At 33.6% G+C, this 22075-nt stretch overlaps 1 protein-coding gene across 10 annotated transcripts in view; it reads left to right on the top strand.

The window, feature by feature from the left end:
- The window catches only part of PHF14 (PHD finger protein 14), a 233087-nt gene that overhangs the window by 159974 nt on the left and 51038 nt on the right, over positions 1-22075 (top strand). For 2 of the 10 annotated variants that reach the window (XR_012010964.1, XR_012010963.1), the window contains one exon: positions 20111-20192. The exons of the other annotated variants lie outside the window; for them this stretch is intronic. The gene's annotated coding sequence lies outside the window, so the exon portion shown is untranslated. The remainder of the gene's footprint in view (positions 1-20110; positions 20193-22075) is intronic. 10 annotated transcript variants of the gene reach the window in all.

Below are 22075 nucleotides of genomic sequence, written 5' to 3'. Positions count from 1 at the left end.
TTCCCTCTATTCCATCTGTTCACCCAAGCCAAATACCTGGTCCTTTTTTAAGTCTTCCCAATCCTTGTGCCATACAGAAAATCACTTCCTGAGTCCTGTAAAAAGTTATCTTCCTTAAATATTTCTCCAATGTACTCTTAGTCTCTCCTTACTTTCATGACCTTGCCACTTTTAAAGATTACAGGGCAGTTATTTTGTAGAATATCTCACTTTGCATTTTTAATCTTTTCTTATAGATTCATTTTATGCATCTGTGATAAAATGCCACAGATGCAATGCAGTATGCATTCTCTCAGATGACACATGATTTCAGTGTGGACCACATATGGTGACAATAACTTTAATCATTTGACAAGTTTTCTGCAAGTCTTCTCCATTCTCCTCACCTTTCTAATTAATTAATTTGTGGGGAAGAACCTTGAGACTATGCAAATATCCTATTCTTCATCAAACTTTGATTTTCTGTTTTATTCAGTGGATTATATTGGTTATTACCATTTGTTTTGATATTCAGATTGTCCCAGATTTGGCTTCTGACACTTCACCCTGGCATGTATGATCTTTTGACATGATCCCAGCATCTTTAACTAATTCCTTACTAACGATGTTCCAGGGTCAACTATACTTTCCTTTTCCCTATTCTTGGAACCAGCCATTTCTTCTAGAAGCTCCAGTTCCTTTCAGTGGAGAATGATATTTAGACACCACAGTGTAGGTACTAGATGTGCTCATTGTTGCTGCACTGTTCCTTCTGGGTCTTCACAGTAGAGTCAAGGATTAGATGTATGTAGGTATACATACACATTTGCATCTATATTTCTGTCTTTATAAACATTGGAAACCATTCCAGTTTTCTCCCTTTCTGTATTGTAACTCCCTAACAGAAAACTGGCTCCTATTCTTCTTCTTCTTCTTCTTCTTCTTCTTCTTTCTTCTTTCTTCTTTCTTCTTTCTTCTTTCTTCTTTCTTCTTTCTCCTTTCTCCTTTCTCCTTTCTCCTTTCTTCTTTCTTTTCTTCTTTCTTCCTTCTTCCTTCTTCTTTCTTCTTTCTTCTTCTTCTTCTTTCTTCTTCTTCTTTTCTTCTTCTTCTTTTCTTCTTCTTTTCTTCTTCTTTCTTCTTCTTCTTTCTTCTTCTTTCTTCTTCCTTATTCCTTATTCCTTCTTATTCCTTCTTCCTTCTTTTTCTTCTTCTTCTTCCTTCTTTCTTCTTCTTCTTCTTCTTCTTCTTCTTCTTCTTCTTCTTCCTCTTCCTCTTCTTCCTCTTCCTCCTCTTCTTTTTCTTTTCTTCTTTCTTTTTCTTCTTCTTTCTTCTTATTCTTTTTTTTTAAGATTTTATTTATTCAAAAGAGGGAGGGCACAGAGGGAGCTGACATAGGGCTTGATCTTACGACCCTGATATATGACCTGAACTGAAACCAAGAGTTGGATGCTTAAGCAAAGTGCCCCCCCTTATTAAATATTCTTATATGATTAGTCCCCTGATACAAAACTAATCTCTGTCACTGTCCATCCCCACCCCACTTGGAGACCTATTTTGCTTACTCTGTAGTCTCATTAGAGTTTTTAGACTGGATGGCTCAGGAGGAAGTGAGAGAGGGAAAGAGGGTGGAGATTTGTATCTTTTACAAGCTTCCTGAATTATTTTAATGAGCAGTCAAGAATAAGAACCTCTGTTTTATGTACTTTACGAATTCCTCAGTTTTAAGACTTTAAAAATTAATTTTCAGAACTTTAAAATAAATATACACAATGCCTATAACCCAAGTGAAATGTCAACAGACTACTTTAAAATTATGTTGTATACTTACATATAATATACAAGGTGGACTAAAGAATTTTTTTTTTTAAATATAGGGCACAGTTCACTATTCAGTCTCTTCCTAGAGTCTATTTGATACAGATTTCAACAACTTCTGTCTGCCAAAACTTCCAAAATGAAGATAATTTATTTTGACATGGTTAAATGAACCTGCATATTTTTTAAAGTGCTTCATCCAAGTCATATATATTTACAAATGCCAGTGAGAATTTAAATGTATATCACATATTTTACAGAGACTATGCCAGTTTTAGCTTAGATGTATGTAGGTATACATACACATTTGCATCTATATTTCTGCCTTTATAAACATTGGAAACCATTCCAGTTTTCTCCCTTTCTGTATTTGTAACTCCCTGACAGAAAACTGGCTCCTATTATTCTTTTTTTTTTTTCTTTAAGATTTTATTTATTTGAAAGAGGGAGCTCAGAGTGGCAGCTGACACAGGGCTTGATCTTATGATCTTTAGCTTGATTTTAGCTTTTCATCCTTATTTAAGCCCTGTTCAGTGAAAAGCTGTAGAGTATACATGACAGGTATCCAGACTACTACAGGATGAACTCTCTTAGCATGAAGACCTCCATTTGGTTCATTCTTATTTGCTCTGTCTAGTATATACTCTTATTTTTTAAGATTTTATTTATTTATTCATGAGAGACACAGAGAGGCTCCTGCCTGGAGCCCAGTGTGTGACTCAATCCCAGTACCCCAGGATCACACCCTGAGCCAAAGGCAGATGCTCAACCACTGAGTCACCTAGGTGTCCCTAGTTTACTACTCTTTTTGAGCAGTAATTAGTTGAATTCATATGCACAGAAATGTCATCTAAATCCCTATGTAAGATTTTCTGGAACTACAAATGAAATACATGCCTGCTGAGGCAAGTGGTACTTTTTGATAATCATTTGTATTAGAAATCCCTGGATAGGGAAAGTAGGATTTTTTTTTTAACCTTTATTTCCTAATTTTCTGCACTAGGCAACTAGAATTCTAAAACTGATATACCTGAGTAAAAACTACATATATAAATATTTATTTTCAAATAAAACATTTTGAATTTTGCCCCTTTAAGAATTGAACAAAATAGTCTCTTCAAGGAGTATCTTGCCGTAATACATTAAACAAGCACATTTAATTAAACCTGGTATTATGGAAATTGAATGTCTGAATTTTTTATATGATAAAAATTTATGAAAAATATAAAATTAAGGGGTGCCTGGTTGGCTCAGTTGGTGGAACATGTGACTCTTCATCTCAGGAGTGTGAGTTAGACCCCCATGTTGGGTATAGAGATTACTTAAAATCCTTATTAAAAAATAATAAAAAATAAAATTGTAATGAATTATACTTTAAAGCTCTTTTAAATTTGAAGTATATAATTGACCCATAAGAAAAAGGATTTTTAAAATATTTTAACTTCATTTGACCTCTGGGATTTTATCTGACATTAGGTTAAATTTTAAGTTTCTAGATTTAGCATGGTTGGCCAAGAAGTCATTTTCAAGTAAAAATTGTACCACTTAATTATCTTAATTTGGTATTCTTCTAGCATTTATGTAACAAGCATTAAAGCTTACAACAGTGTGCTTAGCAAGGTTTACTGAGTTTTGATTTAGCTTTTTCTGATACAGTTATGTAAAAGTCTGCAGAAAAGTTGTTTATACACTATCTTACAGTAGAATACCATAGATCAAACTGTGGCAGTTTGTAGACTTAGTAAAAATCTGAGAATTAAAACTGGCATGGTTATCCTTGATGATAGCTATAGTTATATATTTAAACTTTAGATTTCCTCTTTGTTAGTATATGGAATAAAGCCCACAGTCTTCCAGTTGATCTTCTACTTAATATCTAGATTAAGTCCAGGCAATTGCCAGATACCTCTAGCATTTCCTGTGGTAGGCAAAATTGTTTGTATAAATGTCTTATTTAAGCTTAGTTTCTGAGTGTTGTAATTTGAGACTAGTAACAATGATTTGTGAATTCAATAAGAAGTAATAGTCATTAACAATTCCACTAATTATAGTTGGTACTGTGCTTTTTTTTTTAGAGTGTATTTTTTTAAAACTAAGCATTTATGTACTGAAATGAACTTATTATTTGTCATTATTGCTTGCTCAGAGGTTCTTTACTTGATTGTCCTAGACATTTTCTGAAACCTGTTCCAGGCACTATTTTTATCAGGTAACAATTTTGAGCTAAACAAGGGACTGTTTATGGTTATCTTTACAATAGAACTGGACTCTTTACTGATCTGTTTAGTTCTGTAACTTAAGGTAATTTTCATGGGGATTATATGATACATGTTAAGCATATTGGTATACTTTGTTATGTCATGGTTAGGTATTCCTTAAGAATTTTTCTGCAAATTTGGTTTCTATCCTCCAGGTAAAGTTTGTCAGTGTTTATGACATACATTTGTATATATTTCAACACCATATCCACAGAAAGAAAATGAGTGGAACCTCTAATATTAGACAAAATTTTTTTATGTTAATAATTTGAAAAATTGAAAAACTAAATCACTATTTAAGTTATGCTTACTACAAACTGGAAAAACTAAGCTATTTAGACGGCATGTGGGCCTTTGCATAACATGCTGTGGATACCATATGTGATAAGAAACCAACTCATAACTGAGAGATCTTAATCAAAGTACAGTAGGGTGCCATACATGGGCAAGCCTTTCAGAACTCACCAACTTTATACTATTCTTTAGTTTTTAAATAATTTTTAAAATATATATACTTATATTATGTTGGTGGAAAAAGCCACCTACTAAAAATCTGGTAGTTAGACTGAAGGATTTTCATTACAGATTTTAAAAAGTTAAGAGGGATCCCTGGGTGGCGCAGCGGTTTAGCGCCTGCCTTTGGCCCAGGGTGTGATCCTGGAGACCCGGGATTGAATCCCACGTCAGGCTCCCGGTACATGGAGCCTGCTTCTCCCTCTGCCTATGTCTCTGCCTCTCTCTCTCTCTCTGTGTGTGACTATCATAAATAAATAAAAAAAATTAAAAAAAAATAAAAAGTTAATAAGAATATTTTTACCTATTAACCCAGCATTATTAAATTTGTATTGTATAATATATTAATATAAGAATTCAGAAGGAGGGTAGAATACATTAATTATGTAAACTTGTTATTCCAGTATTTGTATGTAATAGGAGGGTGAGAGACCTTGTTTGTTGTAAAGAGATGGTCCTAGTTGAAATAGGCTAGCTCAATCTCAGAGTTGTGGAACTAACCTAAATAATAGGAAAAGCTTAACTCCAGGCTTCAAAAAACAGAGTGAAATTTCATATGTTCTATATTGCAGATAGCTTATTCCTTCTAATAAACATTTATTTTAACTATGTCATCATTGTGTGGAATTATTTATTGGTTAAAAAATTATCCTTCTAACCTATACATTGTGGTTTCAGAAGTACTGTTTATCTACAACTAAGACTTCTAAGCTAAGAAAATTCAAAGAATGAACTCTGAAAGTTAATGGAATTGAGTTCTGAAATCAAACATATTTAAGTCTTCTAATCTTGATGTTCTGATAGAATCCTTATCAAGATTGATAAAATATTGTGGATTAGGGGGCTGGGACATAGCCGAAGTGTGTTACACCATGTTACATGCATTTTAACATTTTTTGACATTTCTGAAATTAGGGTGTGTGTCTGTAAGCAGTTTGTATTTTTAAGTCATAACACTTTTTTTTTCTTCATAAATTTAATGGCAATTTTTTGAGTTTCTTATAATATGAGGCATTGTTGAGTAAAAAACAATAAAATACAGAGAAAGTCAAAGTATGTAATGCAGTGTAGAATAAAGAGCTTTATGAGCTTTGAAAAGAAACGGAATGGGTCCAGATATTAACTTTATGATGCTTGTGACCTTTAGCAAGTTGCTTCAGTTCAGTGAGCTTCGGGTTGCTTATTTGTGAAAGGTTTAATGGCAATACTTGGACTAATAGAGATACTCAGTAAATGATATCTCTTCTTATTCTTAAAAATACACAATCATTTTAGTTACAGAGAGAAAAGTTCAGAGCTAGTGCTAATGTTCTGCTTTTCAAATGTAAGAAATGTTTTGAAAGCTAATCTAAAGAGCAATTTTTTTTGTCTTCATGTACCAAGAAAAAATCTTTTCTTGCCTCTTTCAGAGTATTACGCTAAACAGAATAACATCTCTAACATTTCCATTCACAAAAAAGCCCATTTGTTCTAATTTCTTTCTAGAGTTACTGTCATATTTAAACTGGTTCTACCAACTATTGAATAATAATAATAAAAAAAGACGTAACTGGTATGGGCATAAAAAGAAACCTGCCCTTAGCTAAAGACAGATTTTGTTAATGGGTGAAGAAATACTCAAGAAATTCCCCATAGACTGGAGGGGTATTATTGTCAAAGTCATGAAAACTATAAACCTGAAACTGAAATGAAATTAGAAAGTAAATAAAATGAAATTAAAAATTAACAGGGGATCCCTGGGTGGCGCAGCGGTTTGGCGCCTGCCGTTGTCTCAAGGCGCGATCCTGGAGACCTGGGATCGAATCCCACATCGGGCTCCCGGTGCATGGAGCCTGCTTCTCCCTCTGCCTGTGTCTCTGCCTCTCTCTCTCTCCTCTCTCTCTCTCTGTGACTATCATAAATAAATAAAAATTTAAAAAAATTAACAAACCATTGAAGACAGGTGTAAGATAATTTATGAGTCTATTTTGTCAAAGTATATACAGTTTTCGATAATAAAAGATTTTCATTAATCCTAATGAATGCCCTATAGAGAACAGGCATATATCAGCAGCACATGCTTTTACCATTTAAATAATTGAAAACTCCTATGGATGAAAATGTGGAAGGTTCTGGACTAGACTTTCACACTCCTTATAAAATCTGGAAATTAAGGTTATTAACTTTTAGGGCATACTGTGTAAACATATTTAGAATTTCATAACATGTGCCTTCAATATGTCTTTTTTTAAAGATTTTATTTATTTGAGAGAGAGAGAGTGCATGGACATGTGTGAGGAGGGGCAGAGGTAGAGGGGGAAGGAGAATCTCAAGCAGACTCTGCCCTGAGCATGGAGCATGGTGTGGTACTTGATTGCACAACCTTGAGACTATGACCTGAGCAAAATCAGAAGTCAAGCTCTTAACCAACTAAGTCACCCAAGTGCCCCTCAATATATCTTATGGCATTTATGCCATGTGAAAGCCTCATTCTTAAGTAAGGAAATTTATACTCATTCTCAGATGCTACTAATGTTTTTTGAAAAAGTAGATTTCAACATGTGCTTTACATATATGACTTAAAGGATAGAGATTTATAAATTCTTCAAAGCCCTATCTTTACACCCCACATTTCTTCCCCTCTCTGCCACCCACTCCCCTGATTTCCAGTGGAAAACTTTAAGCATATAAATTTCTCTGTTACCTTCATGTTACCTTAAAAAATAGCTCTATCTGGGAATATCAGATATATAGCTTTTAACTTATTTTCCATTGATAGAATGCTAAGTAAGACTGTGGTCCACAGTATCTTCCTATGGCCCCAGCTTAGTCCATTCCTGCTACATATTGAATTAAGAGCTTCAGTTCTTATTTGACAGCATCCCAGAACTACCTGTAACTAACTTTAATAGGTTAAGTGAACATCACTTTATTCCTTCATGTGCTTTGTCAAAAAAATTTTTTAGTCTTCTGATTTACATCATAACTTGACATTTTTATCACTTGTCAATCCACATAGGCAAAATGCCAGTGATTTTTCCCCAAAGCCTACAAACCACCTGCACCAGGATCTTCTAAAGTACTATTAAATATGCAGTTTGGAAGGCCCCATACAGACCCACTAAATCAGTATTTCTGGAATAGTGCTCAAGAATCCGCATTTTTATAAGCACCACAAGTGATCTTTAAAGCTTAAGAACCACTGCCTTTGACCCTAATTTCTTTTAAATTCCCACATAGTTTGGTCTCTACTTCAAGTACTCATTATACGTACAGACTTTACTGTTCTATAAATGGACTTTTAGCCCCCCAGGCAGGTTCAAAGTAGATTTATGATACCTGATTCAGGTTCAGTACAGTAACATTCCTGGATTAATATACCATATTCCCTTTCTTATTTCTGAGTTCTGGAATTGCTCAGCCATATCTTAAGGATCTTCTCTGAGCTATAAATTTAGTTTGCCCCCATGCAGAATCTTCCTTAGTTACTTTGCTTCATCTTTTTTTCTACTTCTTTGCAGCAGCTGATACTGGTGGTAACTTTCCCCTTTTTACAAACTGTCCCTTGCCTTTCAGTGAACTTACTTTGTCCTGGTTTGCTCCCTTCTTAGCAGACCATATATATCTTTGGTCTTTTGATAGGCTTCTTTGGCTTCTCTTGCAGTTGACAGCATCCATACTTAAAGCTACAGGAAAACTTGGGATTTAGGATTTAATGATCCATCTAGTTTTTCTGAGTTAATGTTCATCAAGAGAGACTTTCTGTCTTTTAAAAAATTAATCCTTTAAAAAAATAAAATACTATCTTTTGCCTAATAATTAAGATATAATTTGGTGATAAATCCACCAAATTTTAGTTGGCTTTGCACTGTCTAGTAGTCTACTGAGGAAAACCTAAAAATTTTTATAGTAGCAACTTCTAAATAAGGAGGGAGGAGCAAGTGAGTTTTGGGTGAAGACAAAATGGTGTAATCACTTGGAATGCAGAGTAAGTTCTGGTGATCTAATGAACAGCATGGTCATAATAGTTAATAATACTGTATTGCATACTTGAAAGTTGCTGACAAAGTATTGATCTTAAAGTATTCTCATCACAAAAAAAGAGATGGTAATTATGTGACATGATGGATGTGTTAACACAATGGTGGTAATCATTTTGCAGTATATGTGTATTAGATCAACATGTTGCACACCTTAAAACTTCCACAGTGTTATATGTCAATTAATCTCAGTAAATTTGGTGAAAAAAACTAAAAAAATTACCACAAAGTTTAAGTAGTAATTTATCTAAGTAGGAGAATACTTCTCAATTTGATCTCCAAGTGAAATATTGTTCTGGACATATGATTAAATATGCTGTAAATGAGGTGTCAGACTTTGAGTTTTGTTTAACTTTAGCACTAGAGAGTAATAATTCAAAATAGCAGTTTTTAATATAGTTTACATCCTTTATATAAAATCTTGCTTTAAAAAATCATATTCTTGTGTTTTTCTCTTAATTTTTTTCTTTTCTCTGACTCAGCTTTTCTGGAGAAAATTGGAATCAGAAAAGAAATTACATACATTGTGTTTTTGTAACAATTTCTTGTAAATATAATACATGGTCATTATAGAATATTAGGAAAAATTTTTAAAATATAAAGAAAAATATTTAAAATTACCTGCAGGGGCACCTGGGTGGCATAGTCTGTTAAACATCTGCCTTTGGTTCAGGTCATGATCTCAGGGTCTGGCGATTGAGCCCTGCATTGGGGTCCCTACTTAGTGGGAGGAGTCTGCTTCGCTCTTTCCTTCTGCCCCTCCCCTCAACTCGTGCCTGCACTCTCTCTTTCTCTCAAATAAACAAAATCTTTAAAATTACCTGCAATTATAGTACCTATAGGCATTACATTTATGCTCATGTTTCAGTAGTATATCCTACAACAACCTATTCTTTAAAAATTTCAATCATATTATACATTTTTAATTTTTTAAAATGTATCTGTGTATGTGACCATTTTCCATGATGTTAGATACTTTTTTTCTAACCAGATTTGGTTTTTTTATAAGATTTCATTTATTTATTCATTAGAGACACAGAGAGAGAAGGGCAGAGACATAGGCAGAGGGAGAAGCAGGCTTCTCACAGGAAGCCTGATGAGGAACTCGATCTGGGACCCCAGGATCACACCTTGAGCTGAAGGCAGATTCTCAACCACTGAGCCACCCGGGCATCCCAAACCAGATTTTTCTTTAAACCAGATTTTTAAGTACTGTACATTCCTTTGCACAAATACAGTCTTGGTGTAACTTCTGGGTCAGAAAAATGAACATCATTAAAATAAAGTAGAATTTTAGAAATAATAATAGCAGTTAACATTTATTGAGTAACTCTGTGCCTAGCATTGTTTAAGCACTTAAAACATAATCTCAGGCTCCTGGGTAGCTCAGTCAGTTAAGCATCTGCCTTCTGTTCAGGTTATGATCCCTGAGTCCTGGGATCAAGTCCTGCATTGGCCTTTCTGTTCATCGGGGAGTCTGCTTCTCCCTCTGACCCTCCTACCCTTGTGCTCACTCGCTCTCACTCACTCTCAAATAAATAAATAAAACCTTAAAAAAAAAAAGCCCTTTATAATCTCTTAATCCTTACCACAGTTTTGAAGGTAGTTAACTTTTTATTTCCTTTGTGTGTGGGGAAAAAAGTGAGGTTCAGAGAAGGATTACACACTTAAGTGGTATAAGAGTGATTCAAACTTAGCTCTGCCTGATTCAGGAGCCTGTGTTTTAGAAACTTGCTTTCATATATTGAAATAGGTATTTTCTATTCTTTCTTGCATAAGATATTCAAGTTAGATTTTGTCCTAGCCACTTCAGATTTTCATAATGTAGAAACTCATAATTTTGTATTATAAACAAACACTGCTGGTATTAGGAAAAGGAAAAAATACCTTTACTGTTATGTGGGATCTGTTTTGGTGTTTCTAACGAATAGAGGAATGAATAAAACCTAGAGGTAATTCTTAAAACAAATAAATTAAAGATGGTCCTATTGTAAGGTGTAGAAGATAGACCATAACTTCTCAAGGCCCTGAGTCAAATATTTTCCCTCAGTCAAATATTCTATCTTAATGTTTGTCATTAATTGTGAAGTTTGAAAACTGCACCATGAAAAGAAACTAAAAGCAGCCACTTTTAGTTTCTTTGCAAAGATGGTTTAAGAATATTCTGATTTGTGCAATGTCAGCCACTTTGTGTACAAATGGGAAGATTTTATATATATTTTTTAATACTAGCTTTCTTTTGCAGAAAAAATTCCTCTTACTCAAAAATAATACTTTATAAGTGGATCAAATACTAATTAAAATGCAATTTAGATTCATTTGGATTAATTCTTTTGTTGATTTTTTTTTGTCAGAGTGCATGAAATCATCACCCAACCTATAATTTAAGTTAAAACCTGTCTCCCCATCGTTGGCAGATAAAGCATCCACATGTGCACGGTGTTGTTCTGCTATATTTCCCCAGTGACCCAGCACAGATATCTATGTTCTCTTATGATCTCAGGCTTCCACAAGTTTTTTTAGCTTTAATATATTGGTCTCTTTTTTTTCCTCTGAACTGTATTCATATGTTGAATTTAAACTCTGGCCACCTAAGATGCAATTTATTTTAATGTTTTCTTTGAAGGTTTCTTAAAGGTTTATGCTGTAGTGTTATATCTTCATTGAAGTTAAGTTGGTTTTTTGTTAAATGTACCTTCAATAATGGCTACAAATGATTATCTGGTTCGCTGGCTTGAAAACTCTTTAAAGTATGCATATAGAGGTTACATTTTTTAAGAATCACTTTGAAAAGTTCAGGCTGCATCAGTGCATTTTTATCACTTCACTTTTGTGTTCCTGAGGGACTGTGCTATATTCTCGACTTTCAAAGACATTACATTATAGTACAGTATAAATTCTATTTCTAGAATCAGATTTCTAGATTTAGATTAGCAGATATTTGTAGATCCGTTTCCAAAGTACAAATAGGTAGCTCAAAGCAAGTCATGAATTTATATTTTAGCATTATTTCCTTATTTTAATGCAGCAGTTTCAACATATATCCCACAACAACAAAATTCCTTACTTAATAATTCAACATAAAATGTATTCTAGTATCCAGTCATTAAGTTTACTTATCACGTAGTTATTTTTCTGTGTTTTAAGTCATTTTAGAATTCTGAATGAAACATATTTTCAGAAAACACTTTCCGCTTTTACAAGAAGGTGAACTGCTGTATAATTCAGACACTTGTCTACCTTTTCCCTGTGACATTTAGTGACAATGTGGAAGCTTTAACTTGTTTGCAGCACAATGACTGTATTAAGTAAGTACTATCTTATTCTCCATTTATTTTTGAGTGCTCCCAAGTCTACTACTCATGAATCTAATTTTTGCAGTGAGGTAAACTTTCTTTCTTTATGATTTAGCTGTTCCATAATCACCCAGTTTTTTCCTTTCCTAGGTTTTTTACCATCCTCATTTTCCCCTAAGATGTAATGAATACTCTGTGTATTTGTAGTCCTCTATCCATAAAAACCTCTTTAATAGGGTCAAATATAGTTAGTTGCTTTTTAAATTAATATTATTATTGTTTACTCACCATAGCAATTTGGAAAAAAAAATCCTGCAGTCTGAAATTGACACCTTTTAAATAAAAACTATTCAAATTAATTTTAAATAAAGAGTATTAAAGACCATAGAAATGGTCTTATCTGTTCTCCATATTAAATGCTTTAAGGACTATCCAGATTTTTTGTAAAATACTAGTGTTGGGCAGCCAGGGTGGCTCAGCGGTTTGGTGCCGCCTTTAGTCTAGGGCGTGATCCTGAAGACCTGGGATGGAGTCCCATGTCGGGCTCCCTGCATGGAGCCTGCTTCTCCCTCTGCCTGTGTCTCTGTCTCTCTCTCTCTCTGTGTGTCTCTCATGAATAAATACATAAAATCTTTTAAAAAAATACTAGTCTTTAATTTTTATTCAGTTATAAATATGAATTTAAGACAAGATACAAACAGAAAGCAACTTAATTCTTTTCAGTGCCTTTAAAACAAGCTGTGTTGGATCTTTTCTTCAGTGATTCTAGGATGTATTTCATGGCTCTTCTAGTCTCCTTAAGGTATTAATCCTCTTTTTTTTTTTTTAATACATAAAATCCAATCTAGTTTCGTGTCAAGGGTTCATTCTCTCAACCAATTCAAAGCTTCTCCTCTCCCCACCTCAGGCCTGCTTCAAACTGGAAAATCTATAGTTTGATGGGGGCCATACTGGACTTTGATTCTTTTTCCTGCTTTCTTTTGTGGGTTTTTGGTGATCTCTCATTGTTAAGGCTTGCCTACCTGCAGTTCCTTTGATGTGAGAGAAAGATGGATGCCTTCCCCTGTGCATTACTTACAACTCATTTTTTAGAACTTAGACTCCCTTTTGTCTCCTCTTTGCTTGGCGTCACCTCATTCCTACTAGGCTGTCCTCTTTGGCTAACTCCTTTTTTAGATAACCAGAATCTTGCTGTCTTTCATATCTCATTATTATTCCTGAGATAAGCACATACACTCACACTTCTGCCCTGAAAGCTCAGAAAAGGAGTCATTCCATCTGTGGCCCTGATTTTTTATTTCTCCACTGCTCCACCCTACAGCTAGACAGACATGCATCACCGTAGTCTCTGTGACCCTCAAACTCCTCAGGGCAAACTCTGAGTACCTTTCAGAAAATCCTTCTCATATAGGGACTCCCTTTAAACTTCCTCTTCTAAAGAAATCCTTGCTCTCTTGTCTCACCTTTGCTGTCTTCTGGTTTCTTTGATGAGTTTCCAGACCAATTTTTATGTGTGTGAGCCTTTGAAGTAAATATTTTCTGAAATATTTTATCAGTGCATATCTTTACAAAAATGAAATTTTAGACTGTTTATGATGAAGAAAATTCAACCCACCTCATGAATACTTTAATGTATGTCAAATGAATGCCCTGTCACTATGACTCAAATCATGATCTTTTTCTTAGTTTTTCTACTTCTTCAAATATGTTCTCATATAGTTTCTCAACTTTTCAAGACCCCTAGACCCTCATCTTCCTTCTGATTTTATCCTTCTCCCTTTATTACACTATTTTTTGGCATTTAATATTACACTTAAAACAAAATAAAGCATTGGAGCCCTCCATTATGATTCCCCTGCTTTCCTGGATCCATTGTGCTATTTCATCTTAACTGGTTTTTTTCTGGCCAGAAATAACTAGAGGAATTTATGGATTTAGGTTCATTTGTGAGCTCCTTATCAAATTTCTTATAGCAGCTATGTCAAATCTATGCCACATATCTCAGGTCTTAGTTTTATTTCTAGCACTCTCATTTTTCAAGATGACTCTTAACATGTCTCTTAACATCATTCCCATATCGCTATTGTATCTCCTCTCAACCCTAGAAATAATCCTTCATATTTTTCCTAATTCAACTTTTGTTACTTTCCTTACCTCAGTCTCTTATTTCCTGTCTCCAAAGGAAAGAAAAATGTTGTTTACTTTTGTTCTTTATTTCCCAAATCACCTTTCTTTTCAGAATCTAGGTTTCTGTTCTCATTAAGCCATTCTACAAACTTCCAAATCAGTCTTTTTGAAAGATGATTTTTCACATCCTTCCCGATTAGAAAACTCCAGGAAGGAGTTCTTCATTGTCCATACTGTAGCACAGACCATCAGGGTTTTATCCCTGACTTCCAAGGCCATCTGTTGATCTGTGTCCATACTAATACTCCAGATGGATCTCTCTGTCTCCTTTTCTCTCCCTCTTCCCTTCCTCCTTCACTCTGCTCTCTTTTACAAATATAAGGGTATTTTTAAAATTAATGGTTCAGCTTAAGTTCCAGTTTTTCTATAATCTTTAGGACTAGACTGAATTTCTCTTTAATTTCTTTGCTAGACTGTTCATTTACCATTTAGTAGATGTTTCTTCGCATTTTTATTCATCTTTTTATGTCTAGGTTCTAGGTTCTTTTTACTAGCTAGATTACAAATGGGTATGGCAGAGAATATTTCTTTCATACTTTTCTTTAGACAAGGAGTCTCAATGTTACATATAATTTTTTCTGAGATAGATTCTAAATTGCTTCTAATAGTTCTTCACTGCTATTATTTCCTATTAGTTATTAAAATATTTTTTAAAGTTTTATTTTGCTGAATGGCAGTAGAAATAGTACAGGTTCTACTTTTTGCCATAGATGCTCAAGGCTATTTGTTGAAACAACAAATGATGTCTAAAACATAAATTTCTGCCAGCCATGACCCATATATGCATAAAAGACCTAGGGTAAAAGACATAAGAAAATACCTGTTCAGCAAGTTTAAAATAATATCTTTTCTTAGAATAGTTTCTATTCCTGTCTAGTTCACTCAGCATTTCTGTTAACATTTATGAGTACCTGCTGATTAGAGTAGATTTCTTTGGAATAGAAATGCAGTTTTAAATTAAAAAGAAATTGTTTCCTCCAGAATGGAGAAGACTGGGGTTGTCTAAGATGGTAAAACTAATCTGAAAGAAAATGTTTATTTCATATTTTTATATATAAATTGAGAAGGAATATTTATATAGGTATTATCTTTCTTTTGATGATCCTACTAATACATCTGCAACAGTAACCTCATTTTATTGAATAAAAACCTGTAGCATATTCAAAAGATATGCTATACACTGTACTAGGTGCTTGATATATATAATCAGACATTGGCCACCCGGGTGGCTCAGTTGGTTACATGTCTGCTGTCTGCCTTTGGCTCAGGTTGTAATCTGAGTGTCTTGGATCTAGCTCCATGTTAGGCTCCCTGCTCAGCCAAAAATCTGCTCCTCCTTCTCCCTCCCCCTCTCCCTTCCCCACCCACCCCCTCCACCGGTTGTGCTGCCTCACTCTTACTCTCTCAGATAAGTAAGATCTTTTAAAAAAAAAAAAAAAAAAGATCAGACATGACTCTGGCTCTTAAAAAACTTAACATTCTAGTAGGATAAACACAGAATACAAGATTTAAAGTGTTAAATGCCATTAAAGTATAGAAAAGCCACTCTGGGAATTGAAAGACTAAGAACATTAGTTTACTTTCAGCTCCATCAATCAAAGAGAAATTGGAAATTGATGGATAACATATCATTTGAATGGAATTATGAAAACTAGGTAGGATTTGTAAGAATATGAGAATGGGCTAAGTTATTCAATACACCCCCAAACCCCAAATTTTTAAGAGATTAACACAAGTTGAATTCTCATGCAAGTAACATCTCATTACAGATTGGCAGAGCAAATCTGTACATCAGAGTAATTTGGGGACCCAAGCTGATCACAGTTTTATTTCAACATATATGGTCCCTGGCACTATAGTGGGAAATATGGCAAACTGCAGAATGGCTTTTAAAATCATATTTGGAAATTGACACATATCACTTTAATTTACATTCCACAAATTACATAGTTAAACCTACTGTTAAGAAGCCAGAGAAATATAACGCTACCACATGTGACCATACTTCCAAAGGCCTTTCTGATGTTTGAAGCAGTGTAGGGGAATCCTTGGAAAGAGTGTGTGTATAATTTCTATGAAGGAAACTGCATAACAGTTTGAAACATAACTGTAATAATAGTTACTAATATGTTTTTAAAAAATTTTTAAAATATTTTTTAGCAGTTTTAAGTTTACAGAAAAACTCAGTAGTAAGTATAGAGAATTCCCATATGCCCCCTCATTCCTGCCCTGTTATTAACATCTTGTATTAGTGTGGTACATTTGTTACAGTTAATGAGGCACTATTAAAAGCCCATAGTTTACATTAGGATTCACTCTTTGTGTTGTCTATTCTATGGATTTTGAAAAATGTATGATAACAAATATATACCTGTACAGGATCATACAGAATGGAATGCCCAAAAAAATCTCCTGTGCCCCACCTCTTTACCTCTTTTTTCCATTCCCCCAAACCGCTGGCAACTACAGATCATTTTACTGTTTCCATAGCTTTGCCTATTAGAGAATGTCACACGGTTGACATCATACAGTATGTATGGATATACCACATGTGATTTATCCATTCACCTAGTGAAGGTGAGAGAGAAAGAATATGTGTACAGTTAGTTTGTTGTGTGTACAACAATCATGGTTGCTTCCAAGTTTTGGCTACTCTGAATAAAGCTCCTATAAGTATGCATGTTCAGGGTTTGTGGACATAAATAAGCTTTCAACTCATTTGACAAAAACCAAGGAGCATGGTTACTAGAGTATGTGGTAAGAGCATGTTTAGTTTTGTAAGCTGCTGTCAAACTTCATTTTGAACTTCAAAGTGCCTGTCATTTTGCATTCTAACCAGCAATGAATGAAAATTCTTGCTCTACATCTTTGCCAGCACTTAGTGTTTTTGGTGTTTTAGATTTTACCAGTTTTAAAAGATGTGTGGTAGTATCTCGTCATTGCTTTAATCTGTAGTTCCCTTATGACATATGATGCTGAACATCTTTTTGCAAACTTATTTTCCATCTATATATCTTTGATGATTTGTCTTTTCAGATCTTTTGTCTATTTCTTAATTTGGTTGTATTTTTTCTTATTTTTGAGTTTTAGAGTTCTTTGTATATTTTAGATGCCAATTCTTTGTCAGATATATGTTTTGCAAATATTTTCTTCCACTCTGTAGTTTGTCATTTCATTCTCTGAGGAGTGTCATTTGCAAAGCAGAAGTTTTTTATTTTAATGAAACCTAACTTAATTTTTTTCTTCTATGGATCATGCTTTTGGTATCGTATCTAAAAAGTCATAGTCAAACCCATGGTCAACAAGATCTTCTATTGTTATCTTCTAGGAGCTTTATGGTTTTATGTTTTACCTTTAGATCTGTGATCAACTTAAGTTATTTTTTGTGAAAAGGTAAGGTCTGTGTATGGATTATATTTCTCTTTTTTCACATGGATATCCAAGTGTTCTAGCACTGTTTGTTAATATTCAAAAGTCAATTCCTCTCTTATATACCAGCCATGAACAATAGGAATTTGAATTCAAAACACATTACCATTTTCATTGGAACCAAAAAAATAAGTACTTAGATTTAAGTCTAACAAAATATGTATAAAACCTATATGAAGAAAACTTCAAAATCTTCAAAACCATTCCAGGTACACAACAAAGAATACTCAGTAATGTCAGCATGTCAGTTCTTTCCAACTCGAAGTATAGATTCAGTGCAATTCTAGTCAGAATCCCAGCAAGCTATTTTGTGGATATCGACAAACTGATCTAAAGTTTATCTGAAAAGATAGGGAAGGTGTGTAGTATGATGGGTGAACTAGGTAATGGGGAGTAAGGAGTACACTTGTGATGAGCACTAGGTGATGTATGGTATTGTTGAATCATTATATTGTACACCTGAAACCTGAAAATATAACACTGTATGTTAACTATACTGGAATTAAAATAAGATATATAAAGTCTACATGCAAAGATAAGTTCCAGAATAGCTAACACAATACTGAAGAAGAACATAGTTGGAGTAATGAAATTGATTTCAAGACTTACTATAAAGCTATAGTAATAAAGACAATGTGGTATATAAAAAAAGAAAAAGAAGAAAGAAAGAAAGAAAGAAAGAAAGAAAGAAAGAAAGAAAGAAAGAAAGAAAGAAAAGGAAAAGAAAAGAAAAGAAAAGAAAAAAGAAAAGAAAAGAAAGAAAAGAAAAGAAAAAAGAAAAGAAAAGAAAAGAACCGCATGGTATCAGCAAAAGGACATACAGATCAATGGAACAGAATACATGGTCCAGAAACAGTCTCACATGTATAGTCAAGTGACCATTGGCAAAGGCAGTTCATTGAAGAAAGTATAGTCTTTTAGCTAATATGGTTTTAATGTGAAGTCACTATGGGAATGCAGAGGACACTATGTCATAAAAGATTATAAATGTCATAAATTCGTAGCCACTAAAGGCCTTTTCGGAGGATGTTAGGGATCAGAAGAAGAAATATCCTTTAGACAAGTGATTTGCAAACTCTTTCAATGAGAGAATTTATTTTATATAGTTTGTTACATATAATTTAAAGATTTCATGGAATAAAAGCATGCTGATAATTTTTGTTTTGTGCTTTATAGATTAAAAAAAATGCTAATCAGTCTTTACTAAATTGACTTCACTACCCCTTATAGGGTTAAGTAATTTGAAACACATTGATATAGGGGCTCCTGGGTGGCCCAGTCAGTTAAGCATCTGACTTTGGCTGAGGTCATGATCTCAGGGTCCTGGGATTGAGCCCCATGTTGGCCGTCAGGCTCCCTGCTCAGTGAGGAGACTGCTTTTCCCTCTCCCTCTGGTTGTCCCCCTACTTGTGCTCTCTCATTCTCTCTCTCAAATGAATAAATAAAATCTTAAAAAAAACAAAAACATTGATCTCTTCAAAGTGCTTTGTTTTACAGAATAAGAAAGATGAAACTCAGAGAAGTAACCTCAGGTTCATGTTAGAGTTACACAGCTAGTTAATGGCAGAGCTATGATGAGGTTAGTACTGGTTATTTCTCTTTCTACAGTCATTTACTAATCTATCATTGAGCACCTCAGAAATTATTGTACTTGTCACTAAATTTATTCAGTGATTAAAAATAAGTTTGGTGCTAAAATATATATACCTAAAAAAACATTTTGCAAAAACAAGTCAACTCGAACTGTAGAATGATACACAGTGAATGATTAGGTAGAGAAATACAAGTCATTTTTAAGTAAGCTTTGTTAAAAGACTAAAGGCATTGTTGCATTATATAAAAGTACACATAAAAATTCTGATTTCTTTGTCTACTGGCACTAGAACCCACCTCTTTCTTCACTTGACATACCTTTCTAAGGCCTCTAAACTTAATTTTATTCTGTCATCAGTAGCCCACACTCATTACTTCTTCTGATGCAGTGTTTCCTGAGAAAGTAGTCTCTTGGATGTTCTTATTGTTACTCTAATCTCAAATAGTCTCCTTCAAAAACAGACTCAGAATCATATTGTCTAGGTAATCGTATAAATTTGGGTAAGTGACTTAATCTTTCTGCCTTGTTTCCTCATTTTAAAATGGAGATAATAATAATACCTACTCATTAAGGCTTCTGAAGGGCTATTTTATCTGTGTTTTAGAGTCTGATAACAATGTCGATGAGCCTCACTAGTACCTGATTCACTTTTCCATTTAGTTGCATGTCTGCAAGGAAAGGAAAAGAAATGGTTTTCACTAAGATAAAGATGAATTATATATATTTTCTGTCTACTATTTCTGAAACATGGAGAACAGCAAGTCCCTTGTTTTCATTTTTTTCTTCATTTGAGAACCATCTAAAATTATTTTAATATAATGTTGGTTTTAAATATAATTTTTTAAATACTCCATAAAAATTTAAATTTAAGCAAGTGTTAATTTTTTGTATATCTTTCCACAGTAAAGAAATGTCTTTTTTCCATTGCAACTCCAACTTTGTTAAGGAGCACAATTTCCTGCATTGGTAATGTTAAATGTAACTTTAGCTTTCAATTCATTGCTGTGGTTGTGTTTCCAGAGCCTGCTGTAAGAGATAAACCCATTGCAAATGAAGACAGCATTCATTTTCTTCCACCTCAGGCCACACAGAATTGATTGAGGTAATAAAATGACAGCAACTTGTAATATATTGAAGGCTCTTTAATTCAAAACCAGTTCTAACCTGATTCAGAGGTTGTTTAAAGCTAATTTATAGCTTGCATAATTCTTAGCCAGCCAACCAAGGTAAAGGATGATATATGAAAACTGATAAAGAATTAACTTGTGACACATTCAGATCTGTTTTGTTAAAGTCAGCTGGTATTAGAAAACATAGGTGGGAAGGGAATGGCAGAAATAATAATTGGTAAACTTTGCTTCACATAAGTAGCATTGTTGACAACAGTTTAAATTTGTCATCATCTCATTTCAGACCTAATTTCTTGTCTTCTCTTCATAAAATCTGTGCTATTTGCATTTACTGTATTTTAAATTCCTTCATTTTTCATCACATATATATTAAGTTTAGTGAGAGGCTAGGTACAGTTAGCAGGTGCTGTGATTTCCACAATGACAAATGTACTGTATGCCATAGTGACTGATGCTAAATAGTTTTGTCAGCATTTAATTTAATCTTTTTTCAACATGCAAGCTGAAAGGAGAACTCTTCAGTTTTATTTGGGCTGAAAAAAATCCATAGACTTTTGGCCTTTGTGGGCTATTTTTATCTCTTTATTTGAACATTTTTTGACCCACAAATAAAATAACCACCATAGTAAGATAATTTGTACTGTGAATGAAGCCAGGTTTTCAGAAATTTCATGTCAGCATTCAGGAGTAAAAATGGATTACATTTTCCTTTTTTATATTTAAGTCCTCTGCATGGTTGTAACTTTTTCCCTTGAAAGAAAAAGACAGTGGAGGATGAGCATATCTTTTGTCATATGCTATGACATATGTTTAAATTTTGAAAAGGACATTTACCATCTTTAACCATGTGTATCACACTAATACATTGGAAATGTTTTGGATATCTAAGCTAAAAACGTCAATAAATGTATATAAACATAGATTTAGATATATAAGACTGTACTGTCATATTCTATAGTTTCATCAATGAAACGTGTCTAGATATATTGTGAGATATTAAGACAAAAAGATGGTAGTTAATCTAATTCTGCCCATAGTAAGTATGGCTATAATTATTTTAATTACTCTTGAAAATTATAAAGCAGTACATGATTATAGGATAATATATAAAGATGAAAATAAAAGTCATTTAGGGAATAACCATTGCTAGTATTTTGTTATTTTTTCTATGTGTATTTTTAAAGATCTTAACATAGTATGACATGACATGCATTCCCAGTAGAGGCAGTGTTGTTACAAGGGGGCAATTATTGGTTCACACAGGAATAGAAACAAAAGAGGGTTTGTGACTCTCCACTGTTTAACCTTTTCTGATAAAATCTTCGTATTTAATTTCTCTCAGGTTTTGTTGGGTATCACACAAGTAGTAGTAGTAGAAATATACAAAATATTTATATATATATTATATATTTATATATTTATATATTTTGATCAGTGCTATAAAACAATGACAAACAGATGGTTATGATCACATGGCATTCCATCAGATTGTTCGATCTTGAAGTTATGTCACATAAGATGGCTACATATGCCTGCTGGCTGCTGTTGGCTATCTTGTGGATGTTGTTTATGCTTGATCTTCAGTGCTTTTGTGTATAACTTAGGCTTTGAGAATGAATAAAAATAGATTATTTAATATTACAAAATTATTTAATCTGTTATTAATTGTATCAGTTGCTGAAATGAGAACATACTGACATGATATGAATGATTATTTAACAGCTAGTTATTTTCTTCTATCAAGCAAAACCTAAAGTTCACTAAAATTTTAAGGCTTAATTTTTTCAGTTACTTTTGCTGGAAATATAGTAGATTGAATGACTTGATTTTTACATTGTTATTCTCACACGTTTTG

The sequence above is a fragment of the Canis lupus genome, chromosome 18 (genome assembly GCF_048164855.1).
Source record: "Canis lupus baileyi chromosome 18, mCanLup2.hap1, whole genome shotgun sequence".
In the NCBI taxonomy this organism is placed as follows: domain Eukaryota; kingdom Metazoa; phylum Chordata; class Mammalia; order Carnivora; family Canidae; genus Canis; species Canis lupus.
Note: the sequence above shows the minus strand (reverse complement) of the source record. Positions and strands in the feature narration are given on the sequence as shown.